Source organism: Eptatretus burgeri, chromosome 13, assembly GCF_056783735.1.
Source record: "Eptatretus burgeri isolate ZD-2024b chromosome 13, Ebu_testis_v1, whole genome shotgun sequence".
Classification (NCBI taxonomy): domain Eukaryota; kingdom Metazoa; phylum Chordata; class Myxini; order Myxiniformes; family Myxinidae; genus Eptatretus; species Eptatretus burgeri.
The window spans coordinates 7,270,822-7,292,095 of NC_140973.1; the positions used below are offsets into that span (position 1 = coordinate 7,270,822).

The window sequence follows — 21,274 nt, forward strand, 5'->3', positions numbered from 1 at the left end:
CTGCACTTGTGGAGGGTTAAGGATTGGAAGGCAGTGGTGGGAAAGCATGTTACCACCCAGCACAAGCCTGTGATGTTTGTGGTATGGATGGAGAAAAGGAGGAAGGTTAAGAGTAGAGGACAGAAGATTATTAGGTGGGGAAAGTGTCGGGGAAACGTCCTCATAGTACAAGTAGAGGATGAGGGCCAGGTATGATCAACTTAATGAAGTGGAAGGTTTGCAGGAGGAGTGGAAGAAGTATGGAGAGGCATTTAGGGGAATTGCAGAAGTTTTGTGTGGAAGGACTTCAGGAAAGGGTGCATCATCAAGGGATAGAAACCAGGTTTGGTGGACGGAGGAGGTAGCAAAGGCATTTGGTGAAAAGAAGGAGATTTAGGAGAGGATAGAAAAGATCAAGGATGTGGGGAGGCAACCAGATGTGGGATTGTTGCACCTGCATGGGCAGAAGAAGAAAGCAGCAAGGAGGGAAGTGGATAAGGTGAGGGATAATATGGAAGAGGTGTACAATAAGTTGGAAGAGGATGGTGGGAGGAAGATGGTGCAAATTGGCTCATGACAGGGATGAGGATCGTAAGGACATGAAGGGGGGAGGCTAGTTATAGAGTGGGGAAGTATTGAAGGTGTGGGAAGAATATTTAAAAGAGCTGTTGAACCAGGAAGGAAGCAATGGCGAGCTGGCGCTACCGTGTTATGTAGAGAGGAAAGCGGAGTTGTTGAAGATCACATAGGAGGAAGTGTGGATGGCATTGAAAAGGATGAAAAAGGGAAGTGTCAGGCATTAATGAGGTGTGCACAGAAATGATAATTGCAGCAGGAGAATTCAGTCAGCTGGATGAAGAAGCTGTTGAATGCATGTATGAGAGAGGGTTCAAATCCGGAGGATAGGAGGACAGGGTTAATTATGCCGATATGGAAGGCGAAAGTAGATGTTCAAGATCTGGAGAGGTATAGAGGCATTACGCTCCTCAGTCGTGTCATGAAGGAGCTGGAAAGGTTTCTTGAAGGGAGGATAAGGAAGAGTGGAGAGATGGAAATCAGAGAAGAGTAGCATGGATTTATAATGGGTAGGGGAATGACAGATGGGATGTTTGCACTGAGACAGTTGATAGAGAAGAGGTTGGAGGTGCAAGGTGAAATGGCATTGGGATTTGTGGACCTGAAGAAGACCTACGACACTGTCCCGAGAGAGATGATGATGGTGACAATGAGATGGATGGGAGTGCTGGAAGCAGATGTTACATTAGTGGAAGGGATGTACAAGGGAATGAAGGGAAGAGTTTTGGTTGGTCCTGGGATGTCTGAGGAGTTCAGCGTGAACATCGGTTTGAGGCAGGGAAGCTCTCTCAGCCCACTCATGTTTATCATGGTGATGGAGCTGGTAAACAGGAATGTGAGCTTGAGGGGTAGTATGGGGAGGATGCTGTATGCAGATGATCTGGCTGTTGTGGTGGAGAGTGGGTGGAAAATGCAGTAGGTATTGGGAGAGTGGAAGGAGGCATTTCAGAAACATGGGATGATCATGAGTATGGAGAAGACTGAGGTGATGTGGGTTGGGCAGCAGAGAAAAGAAATGAATATCAGGTTCGATGGGATGGAGATCAGACAGGGAACTAGGTTTGAATATCTGGGAGGAAAAGTGACCAGGGATGGTACATCCAAGGAAGAGGTGCGGAGGAGGATTCAGGTGGGTACGAATGCATGGAGGAGGTTGGAGGGAGTAATGGCACACAGAAAGATATCAAGAAAATTGAAAGGGAAGGTTCTGATGTCGTGTGTAATGCAGGAATACCTTTACGGTCTGGAGACGGTGGCCCTGACAGAAAGACAACAGCAGAGGATGCAGGTTAGCGAGAATAACTGGGTCATGAAAATTGCAGGAATGAAGAGGGAGGATAGAAAGGAGATGGATGAACTGACGGAGAAGATTGGTGTGTAGATGAGCTTGACGGGGAGATTGCTGAAATGTCAGGCTGAGATGAGCTGGACACGGTGCGGATGGGGGAAGAGAGAATGACAAAAAGAGTGGATAGATTGAGGGAGCATGGTGGGAGGAAAAGAGGTGGACCACAGTTGACATGGGAGGATTTGTGTGAGGAGGGATATTCAAGGTAGGGGTGGTTGGAGAGTGAAGGAGTATTGTGGTCAAGGCAGGGCAGAAGCTTGGTGTCATCGGACCTCACTCCTTATAAAGGGAAGAGAAGGAGGAGAAGAAGGAGGAGAAGGAGGAAAAGAAGGAGAAGAAGGAGAAGGAGAAGGAGGAGAAGGAGGAGGAGAAGGAGGAGGAGAAGGAGGAGGAGAAGGAGGAGGAGAAGGAGAAGAAGAAATTTGCTGTCGTTTGTGCCTGAGCTGCCCCACTTGAGCCAAATGTAATCCTACCAAATTTGTATGTTTTTGTTTTTGCTGAAAATGTTTTTTGTTTGGTCTTTCAAGTGTTATTATATCACTTTCTTCAATTAATACCCCGGGAGTGAAGCGCAAAGCAGGGTTTAGCAATTGGTTCACTCTGTCTCTCTGTCTCCAGATGTCAGTCTATGATCGAGGAATTAGTGAATTTCAATTTAATGTTATGTAGAAAACGAATCAGAGCGTTAATTGGAACACGAGCCTACACTCGTGGAGTTAAGACATTCCTGATCTGTACTGAGCTCATCACAGTGTATTAGGTATTCATATGGAGCTCCATGGAGTATGGCTTTCTGCTCTGGGCTGGTGCTCCCTCTTCCCACTTTGCTCCTCTTAATGGAGTTGAAAACAAGGCCTTTCGCAACCATTGAAATCTCATTTTTTACTTTGACTGAATTTGGCAAATTGTACAAAATCTCATCCTGGTCGCACATGCATGCAGAGGAGTCAGGGGATTTTAAAGCGGGGAAGCCACTTCAATATTTGGCATGTCCTTCCATCCTTCCCATTCATAATAATGAAGAAGAAGAACCTTTCTAACCCACCGTGTTTCGTTTGTTTCTCGGCTTTGCCTATCTATATATTACTAAAACTCATCTTGTATGTATGTAAGTATGTATGTATGTATGTATGTATGTATGTATGTATGTATGTATGTATGTATGTATGTTCCTGAAATACAGCCAAAACGGTACACGATAGCGCAAAAATTTTCAGCCCACCTTACTCAGCATTCTCCTGCGGTGTGCAGTATCAAGTTTCGTTCAAATCAAGCAACGAGAAAAATCAATTCCCGATTCAGTCAAGTACTCTTCGGGAGAATTTGATCAATACAAACAACCTCAGCGGTATAGTTCGCTGGAGCTATCTTTTTTTTTATTGAAATTATTTATTTAAAAATCTCAAACATTTAGTATCGACAAATAACGATTTATTTTTAAGCATAAAATAAACCGCCATTTTGATCTAATACTTCCGTGTTCATTAATAAATAAAATTGTGTTTAGAAGATGACGCACAATAATTTCTTCGACTTTCTTTTCTCCTTTTTTTTTTCACATTGACGTGCAATATCAAGTTTCATTCAAATCAGACAACGAAAAAAAATTCTGAAAAAAATCAATTCCCGATTCAGTCAAGTACTCTTCGGGATTATTTGATCAATGCAAACAACCTTAGCGGGATAGTTCGCTGGAGCTATCCCTCTTCTTTTTTTTTGAATTTTTTTTTTTATCAACCGCTGTCACAACGGGAATCCAACGGGTTCACGGGTCGTCTAGTTTTATATTAAAAATGCCAAACTGCATCGCTTCTTTCGGACACAGGTGCCATTTTTTTTAGCCTGTCTGCTTCTTTGGCAATCAAACAAAGTTGAAACTCATTCCAAACAGGAAACTTACTGTTTTTAGGGACGTCATAAAGGACACAAACAATAGGCTTGGATAACTAATGTAACATTTTTGATAACGTGGTGGAAAAGACGCCACGTCAATGGCGGTAAATTTCCGAAAATAATTTCTTTTTCGACAGCCTTTTAAACTTTTATTTTATTTCAATTGAATTATATACTTGAACTCGAGAACACAAATCGCCTTGTTGGCACTTCCAAAAACCTCCAGTTTAGTCGTACTTGGACAAAATATTGCACCATTTTACATCATCTCAACCAATCAATCAAATTTGCCACTCGTGCTCTCAGCATTGGGGAATATCGAGATTCAGACAAAATTGCGGCTCACAGGAAATATAGATCATGCTCGGAATCACAAAGCAAGAGTTTGAAAGACCCTTCCCATGTACTTTTTCTTAAGACTGCGTGGGGTAAAGTGTTCTATGAACTCTATTTGTATCAAGGGATGCTTATTTGTCTCGATAATTATTGCTGATCTCTCTCTGTTCCGTTGACCGAACACCCCATCCTCCTGATAAGAGAGAATTTGATATACGAGGTGGTGTGTCATCTTGCCAATCCAGAAGCCTAGTATGCAGGCCTATCTGGAAGAAATATTTTCAGCATACAATTGTCGATAATCCGATGAATTGATTATTTTCCTGTGACGCCATCATGGTGGATTTTGGTTTCCGAATCATTCTCGTACATCTCCACTGAGGCAGCTGCAAATCAATTTCCAGTAATTACACATCGGTCAATGTCTGAAGCATGCATTCTCATCTTCTATCGTTTTGGATATTGTGATCAGCCAGTTTGCATCAACAACATATGGCAGAGGACATCTGCATACTATGTACCCTCAAGAAAGAGGAGTGAAGGGGAATGCTGAAATTGGCCAAATACGGCGGATGGAAAGGATCAGATGCAAAACAATGAGGTTCGAGTTCATACAATTCAATCCGCATGCAATTTCTCTGTGGTTATGGCACCAAAACGACATCACATGGCTCCCGATGAGCACGTGCAATATCGGTCGGAAAGATAGATGTGCCGCAAAAAATCCCAGAAGGACAAAACATGGTTTCTTCTTCCAGTCATCTGCTAGCACACATGTCGTTTGCATAAATACACAATTTGTAAGGAGAAGGAACAAAATGCTGTGCTTATACGAAAGTCCAGAGTTCCAACTCCGCACGCTTTTAATGTCATCATCTCTGCTTGGGAGTCGGGGAGAGTGCTAAAAAGTGGGGCAAGTAGTATAGGATTAAATCTGCCATCGGCCAAATCCGGAATTACTGGCACATCTCCCCCCCTTGAGAAAAACAGAAAATCCATGCCCGAGTCCCAAGCCAATGGACCTGTTATTGTATAACCTTCGCATCTGGCTTTTTCTGAACGTCGCGTTCCTGGCCCTCCGTACTGTCCCACATCTGCGATCGCATTTCAGGATTTGAAATCATAACACGGTGCCTGCCAAGCTGGCCTGTGACGCCAACACAAGGAATCGTTTGCGCAGCCAAATGAAACATTCTCATGATGACAGAAATATTTTCATTCTTCTTGATACGCCGATGTCCTATCGTGAGTCACAAGGTATGCAAACTGAAACGATACTTGCAAGCATTTTTACTTTTAGATGGTATGAGGGTAAAATTTACTGCAATGTTCCTATTGAGCTTAAAGAGATGTCCCAATGTGTTTATTGGACATTTCCACCAGAATGAATCCATCTCGATGTATACCTCCAAAGAACGCGAGATTTTAAAATGATTGCTTGTTTTGGCTTGCAGGACGTTTCCGCAGCTGGCTCACTCAATTGTTCCACCTGTATGGGGCTTGCGCTTCGCTGTGGCCACCCAGAGCTCTGCTTCGAAAGCTGTACTAAATCAAATCTAACAGAAAGAGTGGGTGGACAGCTCTGAGAGTCATCGCAAATAGTGAGTGTGCTTTTATTCCCACTTGTTACTGTTGTGGCATGAATGTGCAAAAAAATAATTAAACGTCCTCCCTGCGATGTTGTATTCATTAGAATGATATACATGTACTTTTAAATAAGTTTTCTATGAGTTTATGACATTAAATATGCCCACCAGAAATTGTCTCCTGAGCGAATTGATTATGATTGGTGCGTAAGTCAACCCTTTCTACGGAAGTAGACATTGCTGATTGATAAGGAGTACGCAGTATAGAGGGGCTCGGAGGTGGTGGTGCTGAGGTTGAAACTCATTCAACAATCATCAAGATGATCTCTGAATCATGTATCAGTTTCATGTTTGAAAAGTGGATAAATAATCATTCAATTCCGATGAAAAGCCACTGGAAAAGGTGCAGCAGTCCCTGGAACTCCATTTGTCTAACCATCTGCTAATACCTTTCATGGGAAGATCATATCACCAAGCTAGCTAGCTAGCATCAAAGACCAGTCACCGTCTACGTTAAGACATTCCTGAGCCGCACCAAGCTCATCACAGTGTTGAAGGCATTCAAATGGAGCTCCTTGGAGTATGGTTGTCCGCTCTGGTCTGGTGCTCCTGCCTCCCACCTTGCTCCTCTTAAGGGCGTTGAAGACAAGGCCTTCCGCAACCATATTATTTCAAGCTCACATCAGACCATGAGAGCAAGGTCTAATGTGAGCTTGTATAATATGGAGAGCCCATCAACTGACCACTGGCAGGAGAGTAACGGTCCCTGAGAATGGGGCCGTCTTAAGATTCTCAAGCATCTCGACAGACTCATTCTCAGGGACTGTTACTCTTCTGCCAGTGGTCAGTTGATGGGCTCTCTATATTATACAAGCTCACATCAGACCTTGCTCCCTCTGCCCTATCCTATCTCTGGCCTCCGCAAGCCATCCCAGGTCACAAGCGTTCCTCTAGAAACCCTCATCTGCTCACTCTCCAAAAGTCAGGAATAGTATGCCCACCTACATCAATTCCTCTCCCACCTTATTCTCCTGACTGAATTTGTCTCCCTGTGTCTTTCTCATCTTGCTCACTTCAGTCTTTCAAATAAATATACTGCCAATCATTACATTGTCCAGTCACCCGTGCACACCCACTATCTCTTTTACACACGCTGAATCTTTCCCATCCTGGAACTCTCTGAGCCATTGTTATACATTTTTGTATTACTCCTCCTTTCCTCATTGTGCATGTCCATCCTTATACCCTTTGGTATATTTGTGAACCGACTGTCCTTTGGCATTCATCTCCTCCATGAACCTAAACCCAATTATACTTTTAAAAATGGGATGATACGGACAAGGTAAATCACTCGTACCATCATATGACTGAACAATCATTCACCGGAGCTGGCAGGACAGTGTAAAGGTATGTGCATTTATCTCTGAGCAGTCTAGCCCGTGTTTGAATCTTGACCCAAATATAAACATCATGGTGTTTCACATGCAGGTCAAGGAATCAATCTCTCCAAAGGACGTTAAGCCTGAGGACCCGGATGCCAGCAATGATTTAATTATTGGTGAACGATATAAAGATGCCACGGTGTCTCTCATAAAAGTGTGAGTTATCACTGGCACCCTTAACAAATTCCAAATTCCCACTCAATCCGACAAGGGAGCGCAACCTCAGCCGAACTCTCATCAATGATGCAAACCAGCAGCCACTTGCGGCACCTGTACAAATGACCAATCATTCAACAAGGAAATACAGAGTTTAGATGCGCACACTCTCGTCTCCTGAAGGGTACTCGGTAGAGCGCAGACCTCCGCCACGTAATCCCTGATCAAGTAGAACATAGAAGGCCCAATACATTTTTGAAATATCATGCTATATATCGTTTTTGGCCCTATCTCTCAATGGTGAATAATCACTTGAGAGATTGTAATAGCCGGATAAGGATCTGGATCTTCACCAAAATCTAATCAATTCGTCCGTCACACACCCAACCTGTCCACAAAATTTCATCTGGATCCATCCACAACTTTTTGAGATATCCTACACACAAACAAACAGACAGAAAAGGGGGGAAAACATAACCTCCTTCACCTTCGGTGGCGCAAGTAATAAATAAATAATCAGGATTACGTGCACAATAAGAATATGAAAATGTCAAAAATGAAAATTCTGTGAAAAGCTTGATTCACACTCAAAGTTTTGCTTTTCATCAATGATTTCCTGTGACGTCACAGATGTATTCTGGGATAGAGTAGTTTCCTCAAGGGGGTAAAACGTCCACCTTTTACAAATGCAAGCCCTCACTGGTCTGGCAATTATCTCAGGTGTGCTGCAGTCAGTGCATTGGAAGCTGGTACACACTGACAGGGTGGTGCTGGGGTGAAGCTGGGTTGTTTTTCACCATGGCCATCTTTCGCAGAGTTTTTCTTTGTTGTTTTTATTTTTCACATTTTCGAAATAATAATGCTGTAAAGCATACAATGTTACTGAGAAGCAATGATTTGCTCATACCTTCTTCAACCTTCTTCATAACCATAGGACGTCACACCATATGTGATCCAACCCTGTCTGTGAGGCACTGATCTGATAGTTTATAGTCGGGTCAGGAATCAAACCTAGACAACACAACTCAAAGGTAAATCTGCTACTTTTGCACTCTCCTGTTGGACTGAGAATCTCATCAAATCCAAATAAATAATACAGAGCTTTGTAAGGGTTTTTATGATTAACATCATGCATAAGAAAGGTGACATTAAGTTTGATGACAATAAAGACTTTACAAAATGAATTTACGAAAGGCACTTATAGCGAGCAATCATCACAAAAACATAATTGTACACGTACATCGCCTGTTTAAATAGCAATTTACGAAGGGAGATAAACAGTGGATTTGTTGTGCCGCTTATAAACAGCCCATTAGCCTGCACGCGTCTAAACAACCGATTAACCAGTGTGCATGTCCAAACAGCCGATTAGCCTGTGCACGTCAAAACAGCCGATGAGCCTGTACACGTCTAAACAGCCGATGAGCTTGTGCACGTCTAAACAGCCGATTAGCCTGTGCACGTCTAAACAGCAGATTAGCTTGTGCACGTCTAAACAGCAGATTAGCTTGTGCACGTCTAAACAGCCGATTTGCCTGTGCACGTCTAAACAGCTGATTAGCTTGTGCACGTCTAAACAGCCGATTAGCCTGTGCACGTCTAAACAGCCGATTAGCTTGTACACGTTTAAACAGCCGATTAGCCTGTGCGGGTCTGAACAGCTGATGAACCTGTTTATGTGTCTGAACAGCCGATTAGCAAGTGCCAGTCTAAACAGCCAATTAGCCTGTGTGCGTTAAACAGCCGATTAGTTGTGCCGCGTTGAAACAACCGATTAGATGTGCTGCATCTTAACAGCTGATTCACCTGTGTGCGTTAAACAGCCGATTCGCCTGTGTGCGTTAAACAGCCGATTAGCCTGTGTGCGTTAAACAGCCGATTAGCCTGTGTGCATTAAACAGCTGATTAGTTGTGCCGCGTCGAAACAGCCGATTAGATGTGCTGCATCTTAACAGCTGATTCGCCTGCACACGTCTAAACAGCTGATTAACATGTGCACGTCTAAACAGCTGATTAGTAGTTCCGTGTATAAACAACCGATTAGCTTGTGCACGTCTAAACAGCCGATTAGCCTGTGCGCATCTAAACAGCCGATTAGCCTGCGTGCGTCTAAACAGCCGATTAGCCTGTGCGCGTCTAAACAGCCGATTAGCCTGCGAGTATTTAAACAGCTGGTTTGTCGTGCCATATCTTAACAGCCGATTAGTTGTGCCGCGTCGAAACAGCCGATTAGCATGTGCATGTCGAAATAGCCGATTAGCCTGTGTGCGTCTAAACAGCCGATAAGCCTGCGAGCATTTAAACAGCTGCTTTGTTGTGCCATATCTTAACAGCCGATTAGTTGTGCCGCTTCTAAACAGTCTAAACAGCCGATTCGCCTGTGCATATCTAAAAAGCCGATTAGTTGTGAAACACTGCACTTATCTCCAACCTACAATTGAAACGATGCACTTGCATATAATCACAGCGCCATGGACAATTGCTGGAGGGGATTCAGCGCATTGCTCCTCATCATAGGTTTACTCAGGTCATCTGTAGAGTTGAGAGCTGAATTTAGAGCCGAATCAACCATCATCGGTTGATTCATCTCGAAATTCAGGAGTCAACAAAATGCTTCCTTCGAGAGTCTGTAACTCCGGACAAATTAGATATTGTCATAATTCTCCAGAGGATTGCATCTATCCTCGAAGATTCTCAATGCACATTGGCGAACTGCCCTATTCCTACCCTCTTCTGCTTCCTCGAGCTAATTCAAGTAAACATCCTATGTAAACTACCAAGTATAAACCATCCAATGCTTCCTTCAAGGCCTTAAACACACCCCCAACCATACCCTCACTGACATGTAAAAGTTTATTTGTTATTTAAATGCTTGTCATTAGGTTTTGATCGCTCAGTAGATGAACACCCTTCGGTGATTGGCGACTAACTTTGAATGGGTGATCATCACACAATTAGGATCAAGGTTCATGGATGAGCTAAACGACAAAAGACAGCAACCATACAAACTACCAAAAGCAAGGGAGGAGTGAAGGGGGGGTTGGGATAGGGGGGGAGTTGATATTCACAAAAAGGAAAGGAAAGATGATACCAAAGCGATGTGCAATGGCCCAGAGAGGAAAATAATGTGAAAGAATCAGTGTGTGTTGAAGAGATTGAAGGTCGAGGAAGTGCATGGATAATCATGTGAGGCAGTGATGGGAAGCACATTTGAAAGACTGAAGTGAGACGGTGAGACGATTTCAAAATCAGGTGAATAAGGGGATAAATGAATGCAGGTGGGAAACCAGCCTCGACTTTGGCAGAATAAGCAGGTGGGGGTATCTTGAGCAACGTGCGCGATCTGGGGTGTCTTGGGGAAGGAAGATGTAGGAAACGGTAGGAGGGGCCAGATGGGAAGCAGGAACACCAGCACAGAGTGGGGAGCCATACTCCATGGGTCTGCATACGAAAACTTGTACACCATAATGAGTGAGCTTAGTGTGGCTCTGGAATGGCTTATCTCGATGAAGAATACCCAGACACATAGCCATTGATACGTGTTTGGTGAGGTAAATGTATGTACATTTTTTGATATGTCCTTCCAAATCACGACAGCATTGACAGGGCGAGTTGACTCCACTCTTCTGCACACACCATATATGATGGAAGAAACTTGGTGGATGTCTTTTTGTGTTCCAACCCTGGTGACGGTGTTGCCGATGTCCTTCCTCCAATTGGTAACTCGGATCATTCCACTGTTTCTGTTTGTGTCACTTACTCCTCATTCTTAAAGGCCCTGTCACACCTTGACGATTTAGCCAGCGTATGCTGACGTATGAAAAATTTGTCTAAAACGCTGGCACACGTCGAATACGTTATGGGTAACTTTTGTATACGTTAAGAGCACGCTGGCATACATCGTAGTACACTGGCATACGTCATAGTACGCTGGCATACGTCGTAGTACGCCGAGCTCGGCGACAAATTTTAACATGCTTGAAATTTTCAACGTATGCCAGCGTATGACTCACACGTTCTGCATACACTGGCCATAAGTTGTAGGCACGTTACGTGATCGTTGACACACGTTACTTGTAAGTTACTCATAAGTCGAAACACGTCGAGGTAATGTTTAGCATACCCGAAAGTTATTTCTAACCTATGAGTAACATGTTGTAGGCACGTTACGCGATCGTTGACACACGTTACTTGTAAGTTACCCATAAGTCGAAACACGTCGAGGTAATGTTTAGCGTCAGTGTTCCAGACTCCCTGGGTTTTTTTATTTTTATTTTTTCTTCGGTATGACAGTGATGTTGACACTTCGATTTCCAGTGCGGTTATAATATAATATAATTAATAGGCTGCCGCTCAACGATTTAAATCATAACCACACTAGAAATGGAAGTGTCAACATTACCGTCATGCCGAAGAAAGAAAGAAAGAAAAAAAAACCATGGAGTCTGGAACACTGACGCTAAACATTACCTCGACGTGTTTCGACTTATGAGTAACTTACAAGTAACATGTGTCGACGTGTGTCAACGATCGCGTAACGTGCCTACAACTTATGGCCAGCGTATGCGGAACGTGTGTCATACACTGGCATACGTCGAAAATTTGTCGACATACTCGGCGTACTACGACGTATGCCAGCATGCTTCAGCATGCTCTTAACGTATACAAAACTTACCCATAACGTATTCGACGTGTGCCAGCGTATTCGGCAAATTTTTCATACGTCGGCATACGCTGGCTAAAACGTCAAGGTGTGACAGCGGCTTGACACTTCGATGTCTATTGCGGTCATGATTTAAATCGTCGATCTGCAGCCTTTTAATAGGCAACGCCACATGATCGTCGGCGATACGCTGCCGCGCTATGCATAAGTTAGACTATCTTTGGGCATAGGTTGTGAACGTCGACAACACGCTCAGCATTCGTTGATATAAGTTATCTATATGTTATCGAAACGTTCTGTGTACATTACTAATACGTTATGCATACGTCCAACTCGTTATGAATACATCCAAAACTGGAAAAAAACATCAATAGTTCAGCATACGCCAGCGTTTTACATACATTTTGATACCTTGCCATACGCTGTCTAAAACGTCAAAGTGTGACAGGGCCTTAACTCCGGTGGATCCTTTTCACCGCACTGTATTTCAGTTTGGGAAAGCTGATTGGGATGGATTTTGTTCATTTCTTGCTGATGTGCCATGGGGCACGGTAATTTGGTCACAGGAAATTTGGTCACGGGAAACTTGGTCACGGTAAAACGGTCACAAGATAATTTGGTCACAGTAATTCGGTCACAAGGTAATTTGGTCACGGTATTATTATTATTATTTATTATTCACTGCATTTAAGGCCAGTAAGGCCCAAGAGCAGTAATAAACATTTTCATTTCATGGCCGGCGAATCTTGTTGGCATAATGACGTATTGACCAAGTTTATTGACTACTATAATGGAATCGATTCTGTATCTCTCAACTTTTAAATTCTGATTCCATTATAGTAGTCAGTAAACTTGGTCAATACGTCATTATGCCAACAAGATTCGCCGGCCATGAAATGAAAATGTTTATTACTGCTCTTGGGCCTTACTGGCTTTAAATGCAGTGAATAATAATACCGTGATGAAATTACCTTGTGACCGAATTAATGTGACCATTTTACCGTGACCAAATTACCTTGTGACCGTTTTACCGTGACCAAGTTTCCTGTGACCAAATTTCCTGTGACCAAATTACCTACATTCTGTGCCATGGACCTCAGCTTTTAGTCCTTGTCCTGATATGGCTGTCGATGAAATATCCCAATGGATTCCCACTGGTATGGACATTTAGATTCCATCACATATCTATCAAGTGAAGGTTCATTCCAATCCATGGTTCACTCTTGCTTGTGCATTAGCAATTGCTCATCACAACCACTATTTCAAGCACTACAATGTGCAAGGGTCTCTGGAATCCAAATGTCTGTTCCACAAAGCAAGTAACCTCTGTGAAAAAGTTATTGAGGATGCTAAGTAGCAATATGCAGCTTCTGTAGCCGATTCCATCGTGACTCAGTGACTTGACTCTTGGGAGTTTTGTCAGATTGCCAACAGTGTACTCAACCATGATACATCTTCTATACCTCCTCTTTCATGGACCTCTGGATAAGGTGAAGGTTCATTCCCACAATCCATACATCTTCTATACCTCTTCTTTCATGGACCTCAGACCTCTGATTGTTACTTCCCCTCTGGATAAGGCTAACCTCTATTCAAATCGCTTTGTTTCTAATTCTACCCTTAATGATCAGGGACACCCTCTTCCTCATTTTCCATCTCCGACAGACTGATATTCCTGTTCCATTTGACCCCCCTAAGAAGGTTGCCAAAAATATTCATACTCACGATGCCTTGAAAGCGACTGGCCCTGATGGAATCCCTGTGATTGTATTGAGGATGTGTTGGCTTGAACTGTCATCGATTTTTGCTAAGCTATACAAACCTGTGCTTGTATGCTTCAGTGTTTCCTTCATCCTGGAAAGTGGTTTCTGTTGTCCCTGCTTTCAAGGGTGCTGGTGAGCATTCTGAGCCAAGTAACTATCGCTCCATCAGCCTGACTTTGATAAAGTGTGGCACAAGTGTCTGCTCCACAAGCTTCAGTCATATGGTGTACTTGGAGTGATGCATTCAATCATTTTGGCTTTCTTTACAAATCGCAAGATGAAGGTGGTACTTGAGGGTCAATCTTCTCCTCCTTGCTCCATCAATTCTGGTGTTCCACAGGGCTCTGTCCTTGGTCCCATTCTGTTCATTGTTTATATCAATGATCTTCCTGATAATGTTCTGTCTCAGCTAGCCATGTATGTTGATGTCTCCTCACTTTGCTGTGCATCTGCTGATTCACTCAACACTACTCGTAATGAGGTTGGAGCTTCACTGGACAATGATTTAGAAAATATGTTGAAGTGGGGGCATGACTGGCTGGTAACCCTCAATGCAAAGAAAACTAAATTGTTGTCCATGTCTCGCTCTGGAAACAGGTCTTTCCCTTCTGTGCACATGGGGTATTCAACCACAACAGTCATCTGAGCTTTGACTTATTGGTCTGGACATCTCCTCGAGCCTCCTTTGGGATAAGTACATTTCTGGTATTGCAAAGAGTGCTTCTAAGTAAGTTGGTTGTCTCTATCAGGCACAAAGGTATTTACTGTACCTCCTGATGTTGTTTTGTACCTGGATAAGACAGCTATGCATCCCCTTATGGAGTACTGTTACCACATTTAAGCTGGAGCACCAGCCTGCCAATTATCTTAACTTGATAATTATCTTAACAGAAATTTGTAGTAACCTGTTTGGTGTGGAGATGGGTTCAACTCTTCAACCGCTCTCTCACTGTAGGCCAGTTGCCATTCTTAGTTTGTTCTACAGGTATTTTCATAGCAAATGTTCTGCTGGACTTTCTAACTTGGTTCCTCCTGTATGAGTGTTTGGACACAAGACTCGGTTTGCAATCTCTGCACACCCATGCACGATAGCTGATTCAAAGTGCAGAATGAAAGGATATGCAGCTAGTTTTATCACTCATGCTGTCTTGCTGTCTCGGAATTCACTATCGGTAACGTGTTTCCCATTATCCTACAATCTACCCAGCTTTAAGAGGAATGTCAATTCCTACTTCCCACATCTTTAAGGTTCCATCGCATTTCACCTGACTTCTGCTACTTTCTGTGTTTTGGATGTTTTCTGTTATTTTTCTCTTTCTTTTATTGTGTTTTGCTTTATCCTTATATTTATCAAACCTTTCCTTAGCCCCTTACGTGAAGTGGCTTTATGCCTTGTTTGGGGGTGATTTCCATTTAAAAAAAAATAATTTAATAAAAATACATGGTCGAGACTCGTTGAAGAGCTTGAGAAATAACAGACCTCAAATGGAATGGAACAAAATAGAAAGGGGGGAAACACCAACAGCAAAGTAGAAGTGAGAGTGAGATCAAGCAGAGGTTGGAGGACAGATGGGATGAAAAAGCTACACAAAAGCTGAAACACAGCAAGAAGAGGAAGGAGAGAACAGGGATGAAACAGAAAAGGAATAAACCAACAATCAAATTAACAAACAACAAGAGTGCAAGTGAGCACAATATACGCCCAAAAAAGTCTCTGTGACACACACACACATGCGCGTACACACATGCGCGTGCACACACACACAATTATATATTCAAACACGTCAATTTATGAAGAACAAGAAGGTATATACAGAATTGTGCTACGACATGGAAAACAGCATCCTGGTTGCCATGGCAACCATTTTAGATGACGAAAGTATGTCACGACACACCATCTCCACAGTCTGTACCTATGTAGCAAATATGAAACGTGAAAGTTGAAAACTTTGGGAGTTAGAGTGCGGACAGGAACGGATGGACAGACAGACAGACAGACAGACAAACAGACGGCCGGTATCACATAATGCGCATATATATATATATATATATATATATATATATATATATATATATATATATATATATATATATATATATATATATATATATATATATATATATATATATATATTGTTGCGGATTCGCGCCCGCCAGCGTGCTGACGGCCACGTAACTCGAATCGCGGCACGTCGCCCACCGGACGGACAATCCAGTCGTGACCCTCTCGGACTAACGCCGGGAACTAGTCACGGGTGGACCTTTCGGTCTCACCACGATCGTGCCAATCGGCCCCCGCGTGGGATAGGGTTGCTCGCCAAATTCGACCGACCTAAGTACCCACACGGTGGGTAGACCGGGCGATCGCACCTCGCCGCAGGTTGACTTCGGACACGGGCCACTTTAAGCGACCCGTTCCGTACTATCGGGATAACCGAGCGGTGTTATTCGTCGGCCTCGACGGTTCGATTAGTTATCGGGCGTTTTAGCCCACGACCAACCCTTTACGTGAAGCAAGATGGAGATTCAATGAAAGAAAAGACGAAGCGAAGCGGGAAAACAGTTCAACAATAAGCACATTTATTTCGCGATGAACGGAAAGCACACATATACAATTCCACCAAAAGCACATGTAAAAGAAGAAGACAATGCAATATTACACAAACAGCAAATGCAACAATGCAGATCTATCCGACTACCGGGCACACGGCAACACTTATACAATTTTACTTCACAGACGGCGCCGACAACACATATTCCCAAAGCAAAAGAAAAGAGAACCACCCTCCAGGATGAGGGGGGTAGGCGGGCCTGGGGCCGAGACCGTGTCGGGCCTACCCGTCTGATGATGAGACGCAGAGCGGCGGTGGCGCCTCAACTCCGCGGGCCTCGCGGACAGTGTCTGGTAGGGGGTGGGAAGGGGGCCCCCCCTTTGTCGCACTATCTTAGCGCGGGGGGAAACAGGAGGGGGTTGCTGATGCTCGGGGGAAGGAGGATTTCACCCTGACTCGGGTCCCGCGGCGAGCGTCTCCTCCTCCACCTCGGTCGCGTTGCTGGCCTCTCTGGTGTGCAGCTCCCGGCACCGATGCGAGCACCCCCTCGTCCGCCTTCGCCGCCGTCACCTCTCCACAGCTCCGTCCTCTTCACTCTGACTAGTACCACTTCTTTCCAGCTCCACCGACGACTCTCTTGAATTCCGCACACTCAACCCTCAACTTCCAACTGAACTCTTACTCAACTTCCAACTGAACTGTTCTCGACTTGTCTGACGAACGCAGTCGTTTTTATAAGCCCCGTGGCTTCGCTCTTTCACCCTTGACCCTTTGCCTCCGACCCTTCACCTGGCTCCCCATTGGCCCGAGGAAAAGTGGGCGTGAATGCTTTTTGATCCATGAATTTGCATATAGCGACCGCCCTCCAACGCCCTGGAGGCGGGGCCAAATCGCCCCTCGCTCACCAATTGGACGGAACAAAAGTGGGCGTGAGTCGTTTTTGATCCGTTTTTCTGCGGAAAGTCCGTGATGTTTTTGAACACGCTGCTCGGCGCGCGCCCCGCACGAGTCCAGCATCGGTGCCCACGAGTGGCGCAAGATGACGGTGATGCGATGGTGGCGAGTTGTGACGGTAAAGGTCGTGGCGGTTGTGGTGAAGCGGCGTTGTGGTTGGTGGTTGTTGTTGTGATGGCCGCGTTGTGGTTGGTGGTTGTTGTTGTGATGGCTGCTGAGACGTGGTTGGTGGTGGTTGTTGTGATGGCTGTTGAGACGTGGTTGGTGGTGGTAATAATGGCGGATGGTCCAAAATAAAGATAGTAAAAGAAAAACGGCTATCCTGAAGAGTCGCAGCCCGCATGAATGACATTTATTCCCTCTAGACAACGGGTTTGGGCCTAACTACACATATACTTACCGAGATATCTCACCTAAGGGACCTGAATGGTGGTTTGTGAATTTCGTCAACCACAACACTACCCCCTCCCCTTTTTACAGACTCGTCCCGAGTCGTCAAATTTTCGTGTGCCATCATGTGTAGTTTTCCCCTAGTACATTTTACCTACGGATCCCTGAGTGCGACATTCATGGTATTCGTGTCCCCAAAATAAATAACCTAAGGGCTGAGTAACTACCTAAACAAACTCACTCACACGGACGACTTAAATAAAATTGCCGGCACTAAGACAAACATGCCGGGGGCGCACTCATATTTACAGTACATCTTAACCTTAACTTACAAATTTTACACTAAACCATGGCCCAGGATCACTGAACTCTGCAAAAAGAAAGCAGTTAGCAGGGAGCCAGGCTGCTCACATGCAGTCTCTGGCTCAAACAATGCAGGTGACAGGGAACGTGGCCGGCTGCTCACACGCAGTCCAAGGCCTTCCCTTTTGAACTGAACGCAGTGAACCACAACGGTGCATGGGCTGCACAAACGTGGTCTCCGTGCCAGCTCAAGTGGCACACGCAATGAACACAACGAATGGATGGATGAACACAAACACGGTGCACGGGCCGCCACTGCAGGCCCGTGTTGTAGCTGCCAACAGGGCAGTTCTTGCAGCTTGCAAACTGTTGCCTTGATCCTGGCGCACATGGCAATGAACAGGGGGTGGGGCAAAGCAAAATTGAACGGGGCTGGTGAACAGGGGCAGTGGGCATGGCATGGCAAAGGCAGCAGGCAAACACAGCCCGCAGAAGAAGGCCGCTGCAGGCAAACACAGCCGGCAGATGAACTGGCCGGCACAGGCCTTGAAGAAAAACAGCCAGCCGGCAGATGAAGTGGGCCGGCACAGGCCTTGCAGCACAGCAGCTGCAGACGAAGCTGGCCAGCTTTTGCCGTTCCGTGGAGGTTGGTGGAGGGAGTGCGGTGGTGCTGGCCACTCGGAAGGCGGGCTCGGACCTACCTACCTGTCTCCCTCCCACCTATCGCCTTTGCCTGTCACTGTACATACCCACTCCCTCAATTTGTCAAACCCCAATTTAGCCCCAACTTTTTTTTTTTTTTTTTTACTTCCCCACTATAAATCGTCCCCTAACCCCCTTTATCATCCTTGTTCGGCTAACCTATCCTGTCACCTAGCCTACTCCCAACCCCTACGTTCCCTTCCCGGAGGGGAGTAAGGGAGAGCTAACGTCCTGTGTCGAGGCCCAACGAAGCCTCAGGATGGCCTCCCCAGAGTTCAGCGATCTATAACACAAAGTGGGTCCAGCGGCCCACAACGAGAGCGAGGGGATGGATGGTGCGGAGGGGTACACTTCCTATCTACCCTAACCATTTAACCGTTAAACTACCCCGGGGCTTTCAACAAGCGCCTCTCGCTTAAACTATTGGTTCTATAAACCCAGATTCCCGTCGCCTGTGTTGGTGTCCTTACAATTTCGGGCCTCGCCCCCCAATTTTCTCTCCGTGCCCCCACACGGTCTCATGGCTGGGACACGTGGCTCCCTTTGGCAGGCACGACCCTCTGCCGATTCTCCGACGATGGCACCCCCGGGCACTACACTGCCTCCGAGCCTACCAGCTCCCTAACACCGGGGAGTGCCCCCCATGGCACCTCCCCTGAAACGCACACGTGGCAGGCTGGCTTCCCAGGCCCCTTTCCGAGGGTCACCCATGCCCACAACACTACCCACGCGGCGAATGGCGCCCCGGGCCCCCGCACCAAGCAGGCGCACCCGTGCCCACTACGCTATCCCGGCCCCCCATGGGCCCTTGGCCTACCACGGCCGACTAGCCTGGTGCCCGGGGTACCCACTCAGCGATACTCACTTTTCGCAGCCACGCTCCCAGCCCGTCAACAGGGCTCCTGCACCCTTCCAAACGGGTTTCGAGCCTACACTCCCACCAACAACAAAACGACCTCCATTTTTCAATTTGACTAACCCAGCTAACTCACTTTACTCTGACCCCGGGGGTCCCTTGGGCGGGAGTCACTCCTCCCCCCAATCACTCATCGCACCATGCATTCCCCATTCGCTCCACTCACACAGAACCGCTGACCTCACTCACTCAACAAGTACTCACCTCACAACTCTTCAACACACACACCGCTGAACTCTGCCATCCTTCTAACTACCTCCCCTAACTAACTCGTGCTCCCACGTCGTCCCTTTAACTACAGCACGTTCCTTTTAACACTACGTAGCTAAACTACGTCAACTCTACACATTCACTGTCTGTCACTGTCTCCAAATAAATCATTTTATTTCCCCACCTAAAGCTCACTAAATCCCTCTACCTAATCCATTCCACGGACTCCATGAGGACTTACCCCTGCCCCATGAAGTCGGTCTAACTAAGCTAACCCTTCCCCCTAACTAGTTTCCATCCTGTGCCCAGGTCAAGGGGGTCTTCCACCCCTTGCCCAGGAATCCTGTGCACCCGAAAGTGAGGCTTACTGTTTCTCTTTTTTTTTTTTTTCCATGCGCATCACCAGCGCGGCAACTCACAGCTCGCGCAGTTTGCACCTGCCCGTGACGTCATGCAGCTGCACGTGTTCCTCGTCCCTCCTTGGACGGTACCATCCGGCAGGGGTACCCCTCCTGCCGGATTCCAACCCCACGTGCAGCCATGACGTCACCGTGCGCATAAAAAAACACAAGCCCCACGTCTCGAGGGGTTCCCCACGCGAACACATGTGCTTTGCCCGTTGGAGCTTAACACACACGCCCGCGTGGAGAACCCGTCCGGTCCAAATCCGTTATCCTGCCTAAACTTTGTCCGTCCGCGGGATCGGCAAATCCACCGCGTGCGTTTCCGGACCGGGACTTCACTCTCGCAAGCGAGCACGTGGGGGCCTCGTGCGTTGCACAGCACGGACCTCGTGCTCACTGCTGGGTGAACCCGGCACGGTCCCCGAAACAACTACAGCCGCTACTCGGCTTTCTTTCTTCACGTGTCGCCGTCGTCGCCATTCCACACACGCACTCCCGCGTGTTACGACGCTCACACTCCATTCCATTACATTCACACCGGGAGACGCGGCTGCGTGCTCCCGCATGCCCACCGACATCTCCCTCACATACCGCTCTCTCACACACACGGTCTCCCTTGCATAACCCATACCACTCACACGTGGTGCTCCATTCACTCGCGGTGCCTCATCCACACACCGTCCCTCACTCACACACGCGGGGGCACTCACCCGCGGTGACTCATCCACACTGGCCGTTTCATCCACACACACGGCCTCTTCCACACACGGTGCCTCATCCACACACGCGGGGGCACTCACCCGCGGTGCCTCACTCATACAGGCCGTTTCACTCACACCCACGGCCTCTTCCACACACGGTGCCTCATCCACACACGGTGACGCACTCACGCCTTGCACCACACACACAGGGACAACCACACTGGGGATTCGTGTCCCCACAAGGGTCTCCGGGGCCTCTATACCCCCCAAGCTCTCCGTGCACCCGTTCGCAGCACTCTTCCCCTCAACCTCGCAAAGCACGACCGAACTCACCTGGTCGTGACTCGCCTCAAGGGGGTATACTCCCTCCCCTCGTTCCTGGAGGAGGCCATCCAGCTGC

At 46.3% G+C, this 21,274-nt stretch overlaps 1 long non-coding RNA gene across 2 annotated transcripts in view; it reads left to right on the top strand.

Moving 5' to 3' along the window:
* The first annotated feature begins 5,263 nt into the window (after positions 1 to 5,263).
* The window catches only part of LOC147013768 (uncharacterized), a 32,745-nt gene continuing 16,734 nt past the window's right edge, over positions 5,264 to 21,274 (top strand). For both annotated transcript variants that reach the window (XR_015050508.1, XR_015050509.1), the window contains exons 1-2: positions 5,264 to 5,389; positions 5,587 to 5,733. This is a non-coding gene — a long non-coding RNA (uncharacterized LOC147013768). The remainder of the gene's footprint in view (positions 5,390 to 5,586; positions 5,734 to 21,274) is intronic.